This window comes from Protopterus annectens, chromosome 12.part0, assembly GCF_019279795.1.
Source record: "Protopterus annectens isolate FY-2018-M chromosome 12.part0, PAN1.0, whole genome shotgun sequence".
NCBI classification, from domain to species: Eukaryota; Metazoa; Chordata; order Ceratodontiformes; family Protopteridae; genus Protopterus; species Protopterus annectens.
This window is the reverse complement of record NC_056746.1, coordinates 981831026-981851899: the sequence shown is the minus strand read 5'-3', so window position 1 is coordinate 981851899 and position 20874 is coordinate 981831026. Positions and strand designations below refer to the sequence as shown.

Sequence of the window (20874 nt, the reverse complement as noted above, 5' to 3'; positions counted from 1 at the left end):
AGAATTAAGGGACATGCTGCACCTCAAAAAATTCAAATCCCATCGAGCTACACGCTCGAGAGACTTGAACCTCAGCACTGAAATAAATAGGACATGCTGGAGGGACAGATTCATAACCCAGAGGCTCCCTTCACTCTGGAATAAAATCCCAGTCCAGGTTAGGCAGAGTCCCTCATTGACTCTTTTCAAGAGGAATCTTGATGAGTGGATGGGAGATCGTAGGTTTACCCCGGGTATCACTTCTGTGTCACTGTTAGACAGAGGCACAGTATACTAACCTCGAAAAAGGGCATAGCAAAATTAATTTAAAATGGGTGGCGAAAGCCAAACATACTCTGGCTAGGCTTATAAATGCCCTAGGGCAGATAGCCTAGTATGAACCTATGAACCTATGAACCTATAAACAAAACTTTAAAAACATTTTTAGAGTTTAAAAGTACTGCATCTGGTATGGTCAGACAGGAACACTTAAATGATTCAAATGATTCATCTGATAGTAGCTACACTGTTATTCAAGTGGGCAAGTCTAGTGGAAATATGTTTATTGATTTACATTAGGGTTTCAAAGACATTCGAGATGTTTTAACATCTAACCATGGCCCATTTACAATGAGACATGAACAATGAGATCAAAACCTTTTAAAAATAACTTTAGAGCATTATCTACTGATTTAGAGAAATGCCTCAAGAAATTTAGAGCAGTTTCTCTGGAAAACAAATATTTTGAAAACTGCATCAGTATCAAAATAGTTCCAAAAGGGTTACGCTTTTTTAAACTTCCCAATGGTGTAACCCCCGAAGGTCTGTTTCTTTTTCAAGAATTAGTGCAATTTTTTAATAAGGTTGGCTTGCACTTTTTAAATAAGTTCATCCAGAACAACAATTTATTACGTGCTAAATTAAAAAGCATTATAGAGAATATAGACAGGAAGTTAATCAAACTGATGGCAGAACAACCCAGTCTATGGAATGAATATGAGAATGTCTTTATTTCTGTAGATCAATATGAAAATACTATGGTCACGAGAAATCAAAAGAAACTTATTCTGAATATTGAAGCTTACAATTCCAAAACAGCTTATGTTAATCCATCTAAAACTAATGTAAAAAGACATTTATTCCAACCAGCAAATAACCTTTCAAAAAAGTTCAATTACAACAATAATTTTAGTACTGGTGCTTTACGACCGACAATGAGAGATATTAATGATGATGTCACCACAATGCGACTGACAGTGAGGCAGTTGGATGCAGTTGAAGAAGGAGCTTCAGCATTTAATCTTTTAGAGGCCAATTTTCTGAAGGTTCCAGTACATTTCCCCAGGAACAATTTTGTTTCTCAAGAAAGTGATGGAAAACATATTACAAATTTTCACCAGTGGAGAGCAGCATTGAACCAAATGAGAGGCGAAGCAGGGGGAAAAACGGTGATGTCCAGTGAAAACATAGTGAGTGCGAAAATAAAGATAGATAATTTTTCTGACTTTGAATTGCCTGACATCAAATGAAATTATTAGAGCTAGGTCTTAACTTCATACCTAGTCATAGAGCTAATTAGATTAAAACCATCTAACATCTAAAATATTTTACAAGGAAGCTCAATCTGAATTTTTTATTAAGCGAAGTGCATTTTGGTGGTAAGTTTATGAAACCATCAGTTTATAATCCTTCATTACATCATACAGTAAAAATTTTTGAACTGTTTTGTGAAAAGGACATTAGATGTGTCTTGAGTAATAAAAATCAAAAGTTGTCTTTTAATTTAAGTATTGAAGAAATAAAAGGCTTACATGAATTAATGAACTATAAAACTCTAAGGCTCATGAAATCACAAAAGGTAGGTAGTCTAGTAGTGATGAATGTGGAAATGTATAAGAATGTCATGGAAAATATGTTAAACAATACTGATGAATATCTTGAAGTTACTTTATATGACCTACAAAAAAGTTTTAAATTTATACATAATTGTTTTTATGAATGTGTTTTGAATAGTGAAATTATTATAATCTTTATAACTTTTTGTATTTTGAACATTGTAAAATAGATACACTTTTTGGTATACCTAAAATCCACAAGAATGCTTTAAATCCCCCTTTTAGGCCAATAGTCTTTGCCCACATAGTAGTGCAGAGGCAATATCATTGTTTATTGATTCTATCTTAAATCCAATTATCAGAGAATAGAATCTTATATTATAAGCTCATGGGACTTTTTAGGTCATGTTAGGTTATTTCACAAAAATGCTAGTCTTCATGGAGAGAATAGATACTCTTTCATGTCAGATGTATTATCACTTTTTACTTCAATACTATAAGAAGAAGGGTTAGAACATTTAAGGTTATTTTTAACTAAATACATGAACATAGAACAGGAAAAAATAATTGTCTGTATTGTTCATTGTTGGAAATTGTATTAGATAATAATTATTTTTGTTTAATCATAAATATTATAAGCAAAAAAGAGGAATGGCAATGGGTTCTTCTGTAGCCTCCACTTTCACTAAAAAGTACTGTGTGTTGATCTCGTCTTTTCCACTTTTGGTGGTTATTATTTGTTTTGGTTTTTGCTTGCTATCTTTGGGACTTAATCAATCTTTTTGTCATGTTTGGTGTAATTCATAATCACAGGTACAGAAACCACAGAAATAATTTGTTTCATTGATAAAAGATAAATACTAGCGGTATGCAAATGAGACATTGTTGCATTTGCAACATGATGCATGATTCATGAAGCTTTATGAAGTGTGAGGAGCATGTAACAGCATTAATGTCCATAAATTTATCTATAAACCACTGCAGATAGCAGTATCATGAAAAAAATAAAAATAATAATTTAACCTGCATCATTAAGCACATGTTAGCTGTGGGCAATGCCAGAGCAGAAGAAACCAGAAGGTGCTTCAGTTGGAACCTACACAACTGTCTCACAAGGCAAAAACAGCCAGACAGGTTCTATATGAACGTCCATATACTGGATGAAGTGTCAACTTATAAAAGGAGCAAAGGTAAGCCAATACCTCCACAAGCTAATGTTATAACTGGTGCAACCCTCCTGGCAACAGGTATTTCTAAAGACCCACAGGTGCAATAAAAAGTATACAACAGGTATCAGCCAGTTGCATCCTGTAGCAGTTTTTGGATTGTTTCTTGGCTCATGCAGACCAACATACAAGAAGGTCCCTCCCATTCCCAGCCCAAGATGTGGTCTGAATTTATCCTATAATGCAAGGTTTTAATAAAATCTGTAGCTCGTCCATCATTTTTTGGTGCAGTGGGTGTAGACCATTTATCGTTGCTGTTGTCATATACTTCAGCATACATGGCTACTACTCCTTCAACTATGATCATGCAAACTATATCATCAATGTGTCACAAACCACAATGTCAGTGTGTGGCATTCCAGTGCCTTATACAGTATGTTTGAGATCCAGATGCATTCCCCATAGATTACAATTAGGAAATGCAGGGTATTCATTTGAGCCATGACAGTTTAATACCTATAATGTCCACATACATAGACACCCGTACAAAATACATACAATGATGTCACTGTCATGGATAAAACATCATTGAATGCAATGGTGATGTTCTCTGCATTGGAAGTCTATACAGTATGTCAGAACCATTAACCAAAGGCACATAAGTATATTACTGGGTATAGATGTACAGTCATTGTTGGTCCAGATATATATCCCAACTCAGTGTATGCATTATGGCAGTGATTTTACAGTTACCACTACTTACTCTACTAAAATGACATGTTTTATGTTATGTTATGTTATGTTATGTTGGAGAAACATACAGTCACCTACATAAAATGGACCCATTACTATCAGAAAGATACATGTGCATTAACAGGTCATGATCACCTAATTGTAAATAATAGAAGGCAGAGTTTTGCATTAAATATGTCAGAAATATAAAAGTAATTTTTTTATTATAATAGGTATGCATATATGTTCTCAGGCAAATACTAGGCAATCAGTATGCAGACCATTACAAGCATAACCAATAACCTATATTCAAAAGTTCCCTCTGGCCTTAAGGAGGACAGTAAAAGACAGACGAGCGAAGAATTTGAGTCTGCCTATTTAATTACTTAGTTTTACACTGAAGGTGGCAAAGGTGCTACTCTGCTTGACATGCAGTAGAAGTTTGTTCCATGTGCAGATGGTGCTTGCAGTCATATCTCTTATAGAGAAAGGTATGGTATATATTTATAAGGTTTTACATTGCATTATAAACAATGCTTCATATAGTCAAAGTTATGGTTTTCCCAGAAATAACATATGGCTGTGACAATTGGACTATACGTAAGGCTATGACCCAGAAGATTAGCACTTTGCAACTGTATTGTAGGAGAAAAAGTTTAACAATTATACGGAATACAAAGATCAGATTAGTCAATACTTAAGAAAATAAACAGAATTGTTCACTGGAAAGTCTGATTGTAAAATTGAAACTTGAATAATTTGACCACATAATGCAAAGTCATGATTAATTGAAGAAGACATTAGCAATGAGTAAGATTGAAGGCTAAAGAAGAAAGGGAACACAGAGCCTAAGATGGAAAGACAACATTACTGTATTGAATATGAACTTACAAGAATTTAGATAAATAGTTGTTGATAGACAGGACTGCGTCTTCTTGTTCTTAAGGTCACAAAGAAGTGGACTCATCTAAATTACTAAACTACAAGAAATATTAACATTCCTAAAAGAAAGACTAGAAAGTTTCATGAGACAAACACTGTGACTCATATCTTACATTCCATATTAAACGTCCTATATTAAAACATATATTATATTATAATATATTTCTTATATTATTAAATGATATTAACATTCCATATCAGTATTCTGTCCCAAGAATACAGTGATGATGTGATGCCTTTTATTGGAACACAGGATTTACAATAGATATACTTGACCATTCAGACCCTTTATCAGGATCTAAGTAATAAAATGTATTCTATTCCAATTAAAAGCATCACATCACTTTTGGATTCTGATCCTTCCTATCAGTGGACCAGTGTGGCACATCTCCATTTTTTCTTGCTATCATGGTTAACATTCTATCAAAGGTTGTGCCATAAAGAAGATGTCAAATTTCTATTTCTCTGCAGCATGATAGATATATAACAGCTCCCTGCTATGTGTGAAGGACAGAGTGCAGAGAGCTGCAGTAACAGATGTAACATCACAAATAAGGAACAGAGCGAAGAGAGCTGCAGTAACAGATGTGACATCAGAAATAAGGGACAGAGTGCAAAGAGCTGCAGTAACAGATGTGACATCACAAATAAGGGACAGAGTGCAAAGAGCTGCAGTAACAGATGTGACATCACAAATAATGATACTGGGCACAGGACACTTCCCTGAGGCAGTGCTCTTCAGTGTATTACTTCAGACTTATCTGATGGAAGAGAGGACATGCTCAACCCTTTCAGTGATTTTGTGACGGGAGGCACAGCAGTGGAGGATGGGAAAGAGTTTAGTTAATGATTTGGAAGGACTGACCATGTGGGCAGAAAGGTGGCAGTACAGATAAATACAAAGTAGTGCTCTCAGCTAAAACAACTTTAGTGTGAAGTGTGGAAATGATAGCAGCAGAAAAAAGAAGAGGATTTTGGGTCATTGATTAATCCAGGAGTAGGCCACCTGGGGCAGTATGAGAGGGCAGAGGCAGTGGGCAGTAGGAAACCAACTGCTGGTATGTTCAATCAGAAATAAATACTCTAGAAAAAAAAACAGATAATGCTCCCTCGCCACCTGAATCTGGTCAGTGAGCTACATCCGACTACTGGAAAAGTGAGAAGTTTCAGATCAGTCCAGATACTAGAGCTGGTGCTCTTATAACTAGAGACCAGAAGAGACCTAGGATATGGCTACAAAACATCATGTTAAGATGATGTGAAGGGGCCATGACAAACAGGCAGGAGGGGGAGAGATAGGGCCAAAAGATTATAAGGCTAACTACTCCCTGTATCTCTCAATGTATTTTTTTTGTGAGCCTATGTAATGGACTACTGGAATTAGCAGTGAAGATGGAATCCAGAGAGGTATTCAAGAGCATTTTAAGCAGGTAAAGAAAGAGTTAGAGTTGACTACAGATGGAAGGAAGCAGAATGCTAAATACATTTGAAGCAAAGATTGGATAGAATTATTTACTTCTTTTGCCATCAGCAAATGTAATTCAGTATAACACCTATTGTAAAATAAAACACTAAGAGCTGGGTACTTTGCCTTTGAACAAAAATACCATACAGAAAACGTTTGCGGTACTGATACTCTAGAACTGTACTAATTTAAATATGTAAAACCGGGTAGATACCTGCCTTGTTTGGTGCTTCTCTGTACTTAAATTGCACCACAAGTAAAGTAAATGAACTGAGTCTGAGATATTCATATGACCACTCACTGGTATCATCTTCCTCAAACCCTTTCATTGAAATTAATCACTAATGTTTTTTTTTTTAATTCTATTATTGTTCTGCAGCTTGGGCTCTTAGAATTTTATTTGTCAATAAACATGTGGGAATTTATGTTAAGTGTGAAGTGCTATATGCAGCTTGTTTTTTGTTTTTTTTTTTGAGTTAGTTATTCAGTTAGTTTGTTAGTAAGATAATTAATTAGTTAGTACATCTTCTTTTACCTAGCTCTGTTGATGTAGAGGGATAAAGTACTGACTACAGTACAGGTGACCTGAGTTTAATTAGTGACGCAGGTGCAGCTGCGGAGAAGAAGAATGATGATGCTTCATCTGGAAAGCTTAACTTATTCCCTGTAATAGAGCTCAGGAAGTTTACACTTGAACATCCAGTGGGCGGTGCCTAAACTTTCTGAGGTAATTAAATTATGTCCTCACATTTAAAAAACAATGTTAATATCTCAGAAACCATGGGGATTATTAAAGAAGTATAAATGGTAAACTCATCAGCACAAACTATTTTTATAGTAGTGTATTCTTTAGGTTCTAGTGCTTAAATGTATTTTATATGTCACAGTAAACATAGTGAGTATTAAGTTTGCAATATTTTGTTAACAGCTTACAATATCTCAGTAACATCTCAAGTTACACACATACTGTTAGCAGCATTTTCTTCTTCCAGCTGAGAGCTTTCTTATGAGGCTAAGCGGTTCTGTCTGGGCTACTTTAGGACAATCTTCTTCTTTCAGCTTTTCCTGGTTAGGGGTTGCCACAGTGGATCACCTGTCCACTCATGATTGGCAGTGAAGTTTTACAGTGTTGAGTTGCCAGCCCGGCACCCAACCTTCCACGGAAGGCACACACATGCACACACTCATACCTAGGGCCAATTTAGAGTATCCAATCCACCTACAGCATGTCTTTGGGATGTGGGAGGAAACCGGAAAACCTGGAGGAAACCCACATAACCACAGGGAGGACATGCAGATTCCACACAGAAGGCACCCCAGCCGAGGATCGACCTGGAGAACCTCTTGCTGTGAGGTGGCAACGCTAACTGCTGCACCACCGTGGCCACCCTACTTTAGGACAATATAAATTAATATTATATGAAAAACAATTAATATTTATTTACCTGCACTAGACTGCTGTCAAATAGCAACGCAGTTGTATTTGCCATTGTGTAAACTTTAAGATATGTTTTAGCACTTTGCATGAAGCATGAGTTTGAAATTATTAATGCAAATACGAACAAGCAATATGTGACACCTAGAGGCGTCAGTAAGATTTAACTGCAGAGATACCTAGAGGCATCACCCGACTGTAATACATTAAGGGAGGGGTGGGAACATGTTCTGAAGGTGTGGTCTCTGTGTTAGATTCTCATATTTAGACTGGGATTGCATGGGATAACTTTTCTTCAAGAGGGTCAGAAGCACTGCAAGTCAAGTCACACAGATGCATGGGCATGCATCACAAATGTCCATTTTCCAACCATTCCTTGGATACCAATGAGCACAAAGAATGGGAATAGAGCTTAAAGAAAATATACTTCCTTCACCCATTCCTCTTCAGAGAGGATGACACTGCTACATGTATGTTCAACCCTCTCCTCCAGGGAACAAATGAAACATAGGACTCTAATAAGTTCATATATTTCTACTAGGCTAACTGCCCTTGTGGGCCATTTTAAGCCTAGTCACTTAATGCATGGAAGAATCAAACCCTGCATCTTTTGTCTATAAGGTAAATACCTTATCCATTATGTCAACCTCCCATTAGTGTGAGTCAGTCGGACTGCTGGGAGGAATGGCTTAAAGGTTAGAACAGCATCAGAGCAAAAAGAAAAAAAATCTACATCTGTATGCATCCAGAGCAGAGAGGATGGTATAATATGTAATATCATCTGCCCATAGACTAGCCGTCATTTCTAAAGAAGAAGACAAACACCAGAAAACAATTCATAGGTTCATTGAGCTTACTGGCACATTTTAGGGAATTAGAACTGAAATCAGTTTACCATTCGGCAAATAAGGAAGACAGTGTGAAGCTTACAGAACACAAATAAGTGGGACATGAAGTAAAATGCATCTGTCAAATTACCACAACTGTAATAGTGACATATCCTTATCTTTGTTTGAAAGATATAGCATCTGGGATCCAAGGGGGAAAAAAAAATCTTCTCAACTAACTCATTCTGAATTCATTAGGAAAAAGGTGCTGCAAGAGAAATGTCACAGCCCTGAGACATTTTCCATGCCAAGGGGGTATTTCTGTAGGAAGGCATGAAGAATGAATGAAGTACAGAAATAAAGAAAAAAAAGAAATGCAGTTGCTGAATTTTTAGTAAATTATTTGTGCAACAAATGTGCAAACCTGTGACTGGCATCTTCTGAGCCTAGCTATTTTAGTCCTTGTTAATTTTTATATCAGAACTTCATAATTCAGAATCATACTTTATTTTCACTACTGGATGGAAGTGTTGTCCACAACAGTTCACGATTTCAAGTTCCACATAAATCTGCTGTTAATTTTCAAGCTCTTAGACAGCACTTAGTTTCTGATAAAAGATATATGAATGCATGAGTTCACTATAGTGGTCTATTTGTCTTGCAAATCTGCCAGAGTATTTCCTTTGAGGGTAGAAAAATAAGTAAATTGCAAAATTATTGAGATAAACAAGTTGTGGCTGAAAGCATCTGATATTACATCTGAAGTTCGATAAAAATACATTTTTAAGAACATTTTAAGAGTAGAAACCCTACAAGAAATCCTCAGTGTAGCATTTTGCACTGAGTGCCACTGGGAGATGATCTCCCTGACAACCAAATCATTATACATGGAGGGCTGTAATGCTGCTCATGTATTGCAGTCCTATAGGAGACCTTTAATTTACTCTGTCTAGAGGTAATTGAAATCACTGCTATGCTCCTAATTTTAGCTCAAGCTAGCATTATATATTAAGAGTCTTAGAAAAAGTTTAATAAGTTCTTGATCTCCCGTGCTGTATATACTAAAATAATGAGTCTTAGACAAAAGTATATTATTGCCCTTAGATGATGTATAGACATTTTAAGTGATGGATCATTTGTATTTTTTGAAATTTAAATTAATAAATTGAAATATTTCAATCACATCATGTGTTAAAACACTACTTGCACATATCAATCCCATTTTCAGCTGCTTTTATATAATGTCATCTTTCTCATTTAATGATTAATATAGCTGTTATTGCCTTGTTCATCACATAATGACAATATAAATACATGACATTGCATTTTTTCCTTCATTTAGAAAAACAAGAAGGCAAGCTAGTCAGGAGATTCATATACACTAATGCACTCCATCATTATGACTAGAAAGGCTTACTATAATGCAGAAGCCTTATTGTGGAAGGCTTCCACAGACAAATAAGTCTTTTAAAATTGTATTCCAGTTAACTGTTAAGGTTTTCCCCTTGCAGGGGGCATAATGTGGAGATTGGTTGCATGGGTGCAGCTGCATGCTAATGTGACAGCCTGGGAGATTGGCCAATGCTAATTAGCCATGTGCTTTCCCTCCAGAAATGTTTGTGGAGCCTGCTTTACTCAGCAAAGCAAACCAGTAAAGTACAGGTATAGAAGAAAAACATGAGCACTGTCTGTAGACACAGGTCACCCCTTCACTCGTATATGAATAAAACCATGGGGAGGTGGGATGTATCAGTGTCTGTGCACATGTGTATGGATGTGTGAGCACACGTATCTGTAGAGATATGTATAAGGCTGAATAAATATGCATATGCATGTGTGTGTGGCTGGGTGGTCATATTACAGATGTTAGATATGTTGGATAGGAATCGTGAATCTGGATGGATGTGTGTATGTGTGTGCATGTGTGTGCTGGTGTGTGTGTGTGTGTGTGTGTGTGTGTGTGTGTGTGTGTGTGTGTGTGTGTGTGTGTGTGTGTGTGTGTGTGTGTGTGTGTGTGTGTGTGGGTATATGTGTGTGTGTGTGTGTGTGTGTGTGTGTGTGTGTATGTGTGTGTGTGTGTGTGTGTGTGTGTGTGTGTGTGTGTGTGTGTGTGTGTGTGTGTGTGTGCATATGTGTGTGTGTGTGTGTGTGTGTGTGTGTGTGTGTGTGTGTGTGTGTGTGTGTGTGTGTGTGTGTGTGTGTGTGTGTATCTCCATATATGTGTGTGTACCCATGTGTGCATATGTGTGCATGTAGGCGAGTGTCTTTGACAACATGATACATGGTGCATGGATTGATATGAAGAATGTTATCACTATCAAGTCAGTGTTCTATTCAGAGACATGGTAATGTACATCAAATTCAGTGTTTCTCGATCCAACTTTATCATGTCTCTAAATCAGAATTTCTCTCTATTCTTCTAAGTGACTAACCCGCTATGACAATTAGTATAGGCATCAAGGTATGCCAGCTATGTGTTAATAGTTTCATAGTTCCATAGATACTTACTAGGCTATTGATCTGTGAGGATCTTGAGAATCCTAGCCCTTGTATTTTACATACAGATTAGCCCCGGGACTGACCTGTTTTGCCTTTCTTGGTAGGAGGTAGTAGCATGAAGATAGTATTGCCAAGACATATACTGTCCTGTGACTGAATTTTCTAATATTTCCTGCAATTTTATGACTGTAAGATTAAATTACAATAATAGTTCTGCCCAGGACATTGTTGTTATAGACTGCTGTCAAAAAGTGAGAACGCAATGCTGCACTACTTATGCAGAGGGCTTTGCTGTTTCAGAGTGTCATCACAAAATAAATTACATCAGAATGCTGTACTAGTTTTTTACAAGGCTTTTTTTTTTCTAAATGATGTCACAAAGCAGCTGACATTGTAATGCAGTGCAAGTTCTACAAAGGACTTTATTGTTACAGTGCATTCTCACAAATTGACTTTAAAATTCATAATGCAGTATTATTTCTATATTGTTTTGTTCATATGGCATGTTGTCACAAAGTGCCATAAACATGGTTATACTATAGTAAATTCACACATGGTTATGTGCTTACAGAGTGTTGTGACATCACAAATAACATGTCAGTGCAGCACAAGTTCTTCTCAAGGTTTTGCTGTTACCAGGTTGTCACACAGTCACTGACATCATAATGCAGTGGTAATTTTGTAAATGGCTTTTATGTTTGAAAGCATCATCACAAATTGACAAACATCACAGTGAGGTACTATTTCTGCATGGAATTTTCTCTTTCTTGTTACAGACTGTTGTCATAAAGTGATTAGACAACAAAATGCAATATAGTTCCTCACCCAGTTTTATTGTTATAGAGTGCAGTCAAAAATCACTGACATCACAATGGAGAACTAACTTGGTATAGAGCAATGTTGGTTCAAACTGTTGACAGAAGATGACAGACATAATAATGCAATATTGGTTCTGACATGGCTTTGTTGTTTCAAAGTGATGTCACAGATTGAATGAGATCATAACTCAGTACTAGTTGTGCACAAAGGTTTGATATTTCAGAGGTTGTCACATAGTGACTGACATCATAATGTAGTGGCAGCTCTGTACTGAGATTTTTTCATTACAGAGGGGTGTCAAATAGTTACTGACATCATTATAGCACCAGTTATGTAGAGAGCTCTGTTGTTTCAGAGAGTTGTCACAAAGTGAATTAGTCATGCTAATACAATACTAATTATGTACAGGACTTTGCTGCTACAGAGTGTGTCACAAACTAATTTAAACAGTACAATACAGCACTAGTTATGCACAAAGCTATCTTGTTGCAAGTTGTGTTGATAAGGGCAATATAATGCAGTATTATTTCTGCACATGGATTTGTTGTTACATAGTTTTGTTAAAGTGACTTAGACATCCTAAAGCATTAGTAGTTCTGCCAAACACTTTGCTATTGCTGAGTGTTGTCAGAAAAATGACTGAGATCCTAATGCAGTAGCAGTTATACAAATGGCTTTCCTATAACAGAGTATTGTCAGAAAATGACAGACATCACAGAATGATACTCATTTTACTCAGGGCTTACAGAGCATCATGGCAAAGTGAACAACATCATAATGCAATACTAGTTCTCTACAGGGCTTTGTTGTTACAGCTTGTTGTTACTACATGACTTAGACATTAAAATACTTTATTAGTTTTGCAGAAGGGATTTTTGTGGCAGTGTGCTCTGTATTATAGGGCGTTGTCACACAATGGCATTGGTATTATAACACATTTACTAATTGTGCACAGGATGTTTTGATGCAGTATACTCTGTACAGAACTAGTCTCACATGACTGTAGAATGGGCATTATTGTCAATTCTTCCATTCACACCCGTTCATTTCTGCAGTAGCTAACCCTCAGAAACAAATGGTGCATGGTAAAACTGCTAAAATTAAATGCAAAAAAGTGTAATATTGTCATTTAATAAACGATTTTCTGTATGTTGAAGCAAGGAATCATTTGGTAAATGATTCTCTACCTCAAAATACAGTATAGCTAATACCCCACTCAAAATTATAGTGTAGTTAGAGATCCTTGAACCTTTGTTGATAATTCTTTCTCATTCAGCTATGATGACGAAGCAGTAGTCAGAAAAAAAATTTGCATTTAGGGCAACTAATATCAAACTGCATATCACTGAGTTCAAAAGCACTTTTTATCCCTCTCTATGCAGCAATAGACTAATTACTGAGTAAAATGCCCCCTTCTGGATGTACTTTTCTAGACATATTAAGTAAGTGAAAAGTCTCCAGAGGCTTCTGACCAACAAGATTGTTAGCTGAAGGGACCTGATCTTCCAAGAAATGTTTAAAGGTCTATCCCAGCACTTGGTTTTCTTATAAATTCTTTCATGGTGATTTATGTCTTGTATTAAGTGCCATTTCTTTCTCATACACCTAGATCTCACATATCTTTGCATGTCAAATATCTCTACTATTGCCAGAACCTGAGACTTAATTCTCTACCAGCATGTTAGTTCATTGCACTGGAAAGACAAATTTATTACCCATCTCCTACCCAACCTCTAGAACAGACAGTCCCAGCAAGTGAAGCAAATTGTCACAGTATCATCCTTCAAATCTTCAAACTAAACCTTGATGACTGCATGGATGCCCATACTTTACTCTGACATGTGAAAGCTGTACAGCATAAAGGTGCTACTGGCAAGTTGTAAATTGTCAAGTCATTTGCCTTGCATTTACTATGATGCTATGGTCATAACTAGATCTGCACAGAGTTTTAATGTTATAGTGTTGTCACAGTGCATTTGATGTCACAATGTAGTACTAGTTCTGCAAAGAACTTTGATGATACAGAGTGTGATGCCTGCCCTCTGGGCTAGTAATTAAGGAGTCTCAGTCCTCACTTCTGGCACCAGTGGGGGACATTCACTGAGAGGTTAACCAGTACACTCACAGAATTTCCAGATGCAGCTCTCTGCATCAAGTGCAATTTCCCTTAAGAGCACACAGAGACCACAGTCAGTCTGGGGGTGGTTTCTTCCTCTTTCTCCAGATCCCCAATAAGACTCCCCACTAGCATATTTATAGAGTTGAGTCCTTAGCCAGGGTTCCAAGACAAGTCCTCCAACATGCTCTCTGTCCAACCAGTGTTTTGTGTCCCTGCCAAAGTAGCTGACACACACACTCTCTTTGAGATTTGTTTTACACACACACACACACACACACACACACACACACACACACACACACACACACACACACACACACCCCTGAGAAAGTTTACTAGCTATGCCCCCTTCTGCCCAGACTATAAGGTAGTTATCACTGCCATCAGTACCCCTCACCAGCTACTTTAAGGACCTTAACAAAGGGTGTCCAATTTTACTGTGTAATATTATTATTAATACAAATGGTAGTTTGACCAAGAGCAAGGCTATTAGGAGTGGGCCACACAGTGTCACCAAATAAATATGCAAGTACTCTCAGAACTTAAATATCTCTACAATGATGAGCCACAATGAAAGGTTTAAATATAGTTAATAATAAATAATAAAAGTACAAAAAATACTAGGTATATATTTGCGGTGACGTCAGAGTTAAAATCACAGGAAATATTTAAAATAACATTGAAGAACAGGTTCTGACAAATAAAGAAAACAGTATCTAAACTAAGTTTCACTGTATTCCTGACTGTATCTAAGAGAGTTACTAGTCTATACTTACTTAACAGAGCAAGGCAGATGATGTGGGAATGGTTCTTATTGTCAGGCCCAAGGCAGAATACAAAATGCTCAGTCTCACTAAGAGACTTCTCAAAATAATATCTAAAATATTACTTCTGAGATAGTTTGCAGAATGACATCACTTCTGGTCATCTGACTTCTAGTTCCCATACAAAACCCCATTTCTGGAAGCTGGCAGGACTTATCACCTACCTGTAAAAATATACACACAAGGGCTTTTGCTCAGATATTTGGCAGGTGCTGGAAGTCATAAAACAATTGCATGCCTTCACACTTCCAGAGTAGTAATTAGTTTACCCCAAAGACAACACAGAAAACTTCTTAGTACAGACTTTGTGTCTCTGGCTGCATTGAAACCTCTGAGATAGCATCTTTATGACCTAGCCCATAAAGTGATTTAATTTCAGATATTTTTCTAAAATTTGCTGGACTGAGGTTAAACCTCCAGTTTCCTCTGTTAAAACATATACATTTAAACAGTTACAATAGTTCATCTACATTTCTGTTCTAATACATTTGTAACACCAGCATTTTGTATGACATACAGTTGTAATACATTTGTAACACGAACATCTTATATAAATCAGTTTGATATTCACAAATGACATATAGTTATTTACAAAATTCCAGCTAGCTGTGGTGGCAATGCCTCCTTTCATCACACAGAGTTTTGCCACAAAGTGACTTAGACATTATAATGCTAAATTAAATCTGCACAGGGCTTTGTTCTTGCAGAGTGCTGTGCTTAGAAATTATAATACAGAACAAGTTCTACACAGTACTTTGTTGTTACAGAATAATCTCACAAATTGACTTCATTCTGAAGAGGGTTTTGTTGTTATAGTGTCTTACTGGAAAGTATTAGTTCTACTTAGAGCTTTGTTGTGTCACAGTGCTGCCACTATGTGGCATAGACATCATAATGGAATACTAGTTCTACACAGTTCATTGTTTATTTTTTTTTCCCTTTCCACACAGGATTAGTCCTAATCTTTCCTATGCCTACACCCATTTAGACCATTCATTCTGTAGTCAAAGGAGCAGGGAATCCTCTGATGAGGTAAAAGCTCCATGGCCCATTGGTTACTGATGGAGAATCTCTAATGGGTTCAGACACTCCATGGTGAGAGTCTTGTAGTAGGGCACAGAACAGCTTGCTGCTCCTATAGAGTGACATAACCCTCTCCTCATTGGAGCTTCCAGTTTCCCATGTTGTGGCTTTTCCTGGCTTCATTGCAGCTACACTGTGAAGGGTTGCATGCATTCCCATGTTGAACTTTCCTTGGTTTACTGTTCCCCTTGCATGCATCAGCATGGGCTTGTTGACATCGTGCTCCATATGGTGAACCCCTACTATTTTCACTATACGTCACCAATGTGGCAATCCAGAGCCACATCCCTTCTTCAACAATGAGCAAGTTAGCAATAGACATTCCTATCCTCCCTGCAGATCTTAAAGGCACCTGAGCTTCTATTTGAACTCATGCTACCTATGATCTAGTCAGTGTTGAATCCCTCTGTGCCACTGAGCTGGCTTGCACAGGGCATCACTGTTACAAAGTGAATGACATCATAATGCGCTACTGTTTCTGCACAAAGTTTTGTTGTTTCTAACTGCTGTCATGAAATAGCTGACATCATAATCCAATAACTATTCTACACACAATTTTGTTTCATTAGTTGTCACAAAGTCACTCTCAGCATGTAATGTAATACTATTGCATCAAGGCTTTCTTTATTTTTATTGAGTGTTGTCACAAAGTGACTTAGACATTATAATAAAGCAGACGTTCTGCGCACGGTTTTGTTTCAGTGTGTTGTTACAAAGTGACTGACATCATAATGCAATACTCTTTCTGCATACAGCTCTATTGTTTCAAACTTTTTACACAATGCTTAGACATCATACTGCAGTACTAGTTCTGTCCAGTGCTTTTTCTGTTTCAGAATGTTGTCACAAATGGATTGATATCATAATGCAGTACTAGTTCTGAACAAAGTCACTCTAGTAGCATAAAAGGATCAAGCTCTGACTACAACCTAGCCAACATGGATTTGATTAATAGTTCATCCAGCTGATGGAGTGGCAAAGAGGGATGGGTGATCTCGTCCTGGAGGAGGATACAGTTCCATGGACATTCCCTGTGATAAGCTCTGGTGGGGGCTGGGAATGTCACAATGATGGGAAATGGTTCAAAAAGAGGAAATATGGCTGAGATGCTGCATATACAGGAAAATATGTCACATGTCTGCTCCTTGGACACAATCACAGAGATTATGTTGGAAGGTGGGAGAAATGGGTTAGGTCATCAAAAGTAAAACAAAAAAATGCTCTGGCTGAATGGAGACTGCTAGAATCTCATGACACCCTTAGGTTTTACCCCAACCTCAGTTGCATTGGAGCAAGTCTGGGAGTATTGGAGAAGCTGGTAGATCTGGTGATGGATGTGAGATACTGGGTAGAAGGGTGAAGCATGACACAGGTGTCATAATACAGCACTAATTTTGCACTTTGGTGTTGCAGAATATTATCAAAAAGTGACATACACATCATAAGTCACTTCTATTTCCACACAGGGCTTTTTATTACAGAATGCCATCTCAGATTGACTTGGACATCATAATGCAGTTCTAGTGCTGCACAACATTTCCTCTCAGAATGTTTTCACAGAGTGACTGACATTATGATGCAGTACTGTTTTTCCATATAGTTTTGTTGTTTCAGTATTGCAAAGTGACAGACTTCATATCTTTATGCTGTTTCTGCACAGGGCTCTGTTGTCATCAAAAGTTGCAAAATAAAGTGAGTGACATCATAATGCAATACTAGTTCTACACAGGGGTTGGATGTTATAGAGAGTTGTTACAAAATGATTCACATCATAATGCTGGGTTACTTCTGCACAGAGCTTTGCTGCTAAACAGTGTACCAAATGACTGGTATCATAATTATGGACTAGTTCTACACAGGGCTTTGTTGTTACAAACTGTTAGCACTAAGGTCCTCGTCCCCCTTGATCTCACGCATCTTCGCTAATTGCTCTGAATATGCATCCATATACACTTCATAAAGAATGTTGCACATAAGGAACCATTTGCCAAAGTATCAAAGAAGGACACTGCTGCCAGAATGACTATGAATCGTACCACATGCCATCGTCCATTGTTCGTGATTACACACCAAAGAGCACACAAGAATTACTTAAGCGGAATCACTGTGCACAATTCCAGCCTTAGCAACTATCACATGAACAAGAAGTATAGGCTGCTATTTATATGCAAGAAAGCAATATGAATATTCCAGGTGAGAACCACATTTAGACAGCTGTCCTATACACACACACACACACACACATACACACACACACACACACACACACACACACACACACACACACACACACACATACACACACACACACACACACACACACACACACACACACACACACACACACACACACAAAACATAAATGTAATGAACTACAAGTAACATTAATGAACTGTAATGTGAGCTTCGCTGGTATGTGTTGACAGATTGTCCTTTTGTAGGCACCCTTTCATTGCTGACATTAAATATACCACCACGGCCAAAGCAGCTAAATATGAATACACTCACACAGTTAAGAAAATACATGTTCCATACAGAGCACCACACATAGATGCAGCCCAAGCACAGCTATGCAAATGGAGCTGGCACTTCCTATTATATGCATAAATTACATTTGCAGCATAATAATGGGCGTGAAGGCTGTTCCATTAAGGTAAAAACAAGCAGACAGGAAGGGTTCCAAAGAAACAAGAGCAGAACTAGCTAGATAAAGTACAAAAGGGTTAATTCTGATAAATATTCTTTTCATCTAACCACAAAAATTATGAAAAAAATTACTCAGTCTTATTTCATCTGAAGCACATTTCATCGAATCACACTTAGAAAATTTCATATGCCGACAGTGCTCTTCAAAAAGTTTTTTTTTCCAGAGGGCAAGCCCAGCAATTCCTTTACTTAAATATACTAACTTTAGGTAAATATACTAACTCAATGGTCACACAACTGTTGAGAATAGAGAAAATACAACACATAGTGAATTACTGCTGCCATTAAAACACAAACGTCAGGACATGGGGAGGGATGTGGGTGGGCATTAGCAAAGTACAAAAGGCGCACTAGACTAATTTGCTGCTAATTCCAACTGTTCTTGTACCCTAACACTAATTGTTTATAGCCTGATACACTTTTCTATCAAATGTTATTTGATGAAATAGTGTTAGGAGAAATGTGATATAGATGATTTTATTGATATTTTGGATTAAAAAACTTACATCAGACCTATCACCCCTGTACATGACATTTCATATAACATGCCTAAACCTTAACAATGAGAAGATAAAATAAAATAAATTATCAGCTTTTCATGTATATTCAGACATGTTTATATGTCTACAGGTTTACTAAGGAGACTATACAGGCTTAACCCCAAAACCCACTTATCAGCCTCTTGGAAGGCAAATACTATTCTGATATAATACTGTAAATAAACTCTACTAAATACTCTCACTAAATCCAACGTTCATGTGTTATAGCAAATAAGAAGTAAATGCAATTGAATTTCTCAAGAGCCAACAGCTCACCATTTCCTTGTCTCACACCCATGCTTGTTTTTCATCTATCTGCCAATTACCCCCATTGTGTAACATTAGAGTTTATATATATATATATATATATATATATATAAACAGTGGTGTTAGTTGTGAAACTCCCATATGAGGGTCAGGGGGCACTTTTTCTTGTAACAACACAGATTATGAAACTCAGCTTGCATTTGAACAGATGAAGGATCCAGTGATAAGGATATGAGTATCTCTGCTAGACTCAGAAAGCATCTATATGACCTTAACCCACCCTGATTTGCTTCCTAATGCTCTGCATATAACAGCATATTATTCTTTCTTTGTACATACACCAAGGAAGCTATTGCTTAATAAATTCTTATATCTATTTGGTCCATCTTATCCATCAGCTGAGCAAAGTCATCAATGTATGGCACAAAATGTGATTTCCATTGGTTTATAGGTGATTACTAGGCTAATGACCCCAGGTGGCCTTTTCCAGTTATAGTTTTTTTGTGACCAATATTGCAATAAACAATATACCCATTTATTTTAAGTATGAGGTGCTTGTCATAGCCAAACAAAAATATACTTTTTTTTTTTTTTCAAAAGTGTCACTTTGGGTTACAAAAGCCCCATGGAGAATTTCTTAGCTATTCATAGCAAGACTGGTAATTGTATGATGAGATCAGGTGGTTTGCATGGTATGTGGGCTATGTTCATTGTGACACAGCAATAGCATATGATGCAAAATCTATCTGGTGAAAGTTATGTTCTTTGCAAGCAACAAATAAATCATTGTGGTAGCAGTGCGTAGTCATGTTTTACTGATGTTTTTCAGCTTTACCTTTGTGTGTGTGTGTGTGTATATATGTGCTCTCCTGGGCACATATTCAATAGTCAATATGACATTCTTATAGTCAGTACATATTCTACAGACAATACTACATCTTGGCAGTCATGAGAATTGATACCACATAGGATATAAAAACGGTTTACTATTGAAATGAAGAATGACATTTCTTCATTTGTTTACCACATTGAAAAATAACATCAGAAACAAAATTTCATTTCCTACACTAAGTCAAACATCAGTTGTCCAACGTCCACATTCAACATAATTCAAAATAACTTTAGGTGTCATCAGTCACCCAGGCTATTCAGTGTAACTTGCTGTTAGACTTTCACGTTAACAGCACAAGTTTTTTACTGTTTTGCAGAGTGGGGGCAAGCCCCCATAGACCCCAAGTGGGGGACTGTGCCTCCAGCACCTGCTGCAAAATTTACATCCCAACTCCGAGATCGCACTACAGAGAGGACAAGGGGTAAATTCCCTGATCTTCACTGTACCACAATCTCAATTCACATTGCCAAACTCATAATAATGAATCATGCTGTACATTTGGTATTATGAGTTCAGACTATGTCAGTTCGGGATCATGCCCTTTTGGAAGTGTACTTCCCCAGAACTGATATTCAATCAACTGCACTTCCAGGTTTTGATAGCAAACCTATAAAAACATACATGCATACAGGAAGACACACACACACACACACACACACACACACACACACACACACACACACACACACACACACACATGACTGTGTATTTTTTATTGTGGTTTTACTGATCTAACTGAATTTTA

At 37.1% G+C, this 20874-nt stretch overlaps 1 pseudogene; it reads left to right on the top strand.

Moving 5' to 3' along the window:
* The first annotated feature begins 623 nt into the window (after positions 1-623).
* Positions 624-20874, top strand: part of LOC122816240 — a 43370-nt pseudogene continuing 23119 nt past the window's right edge.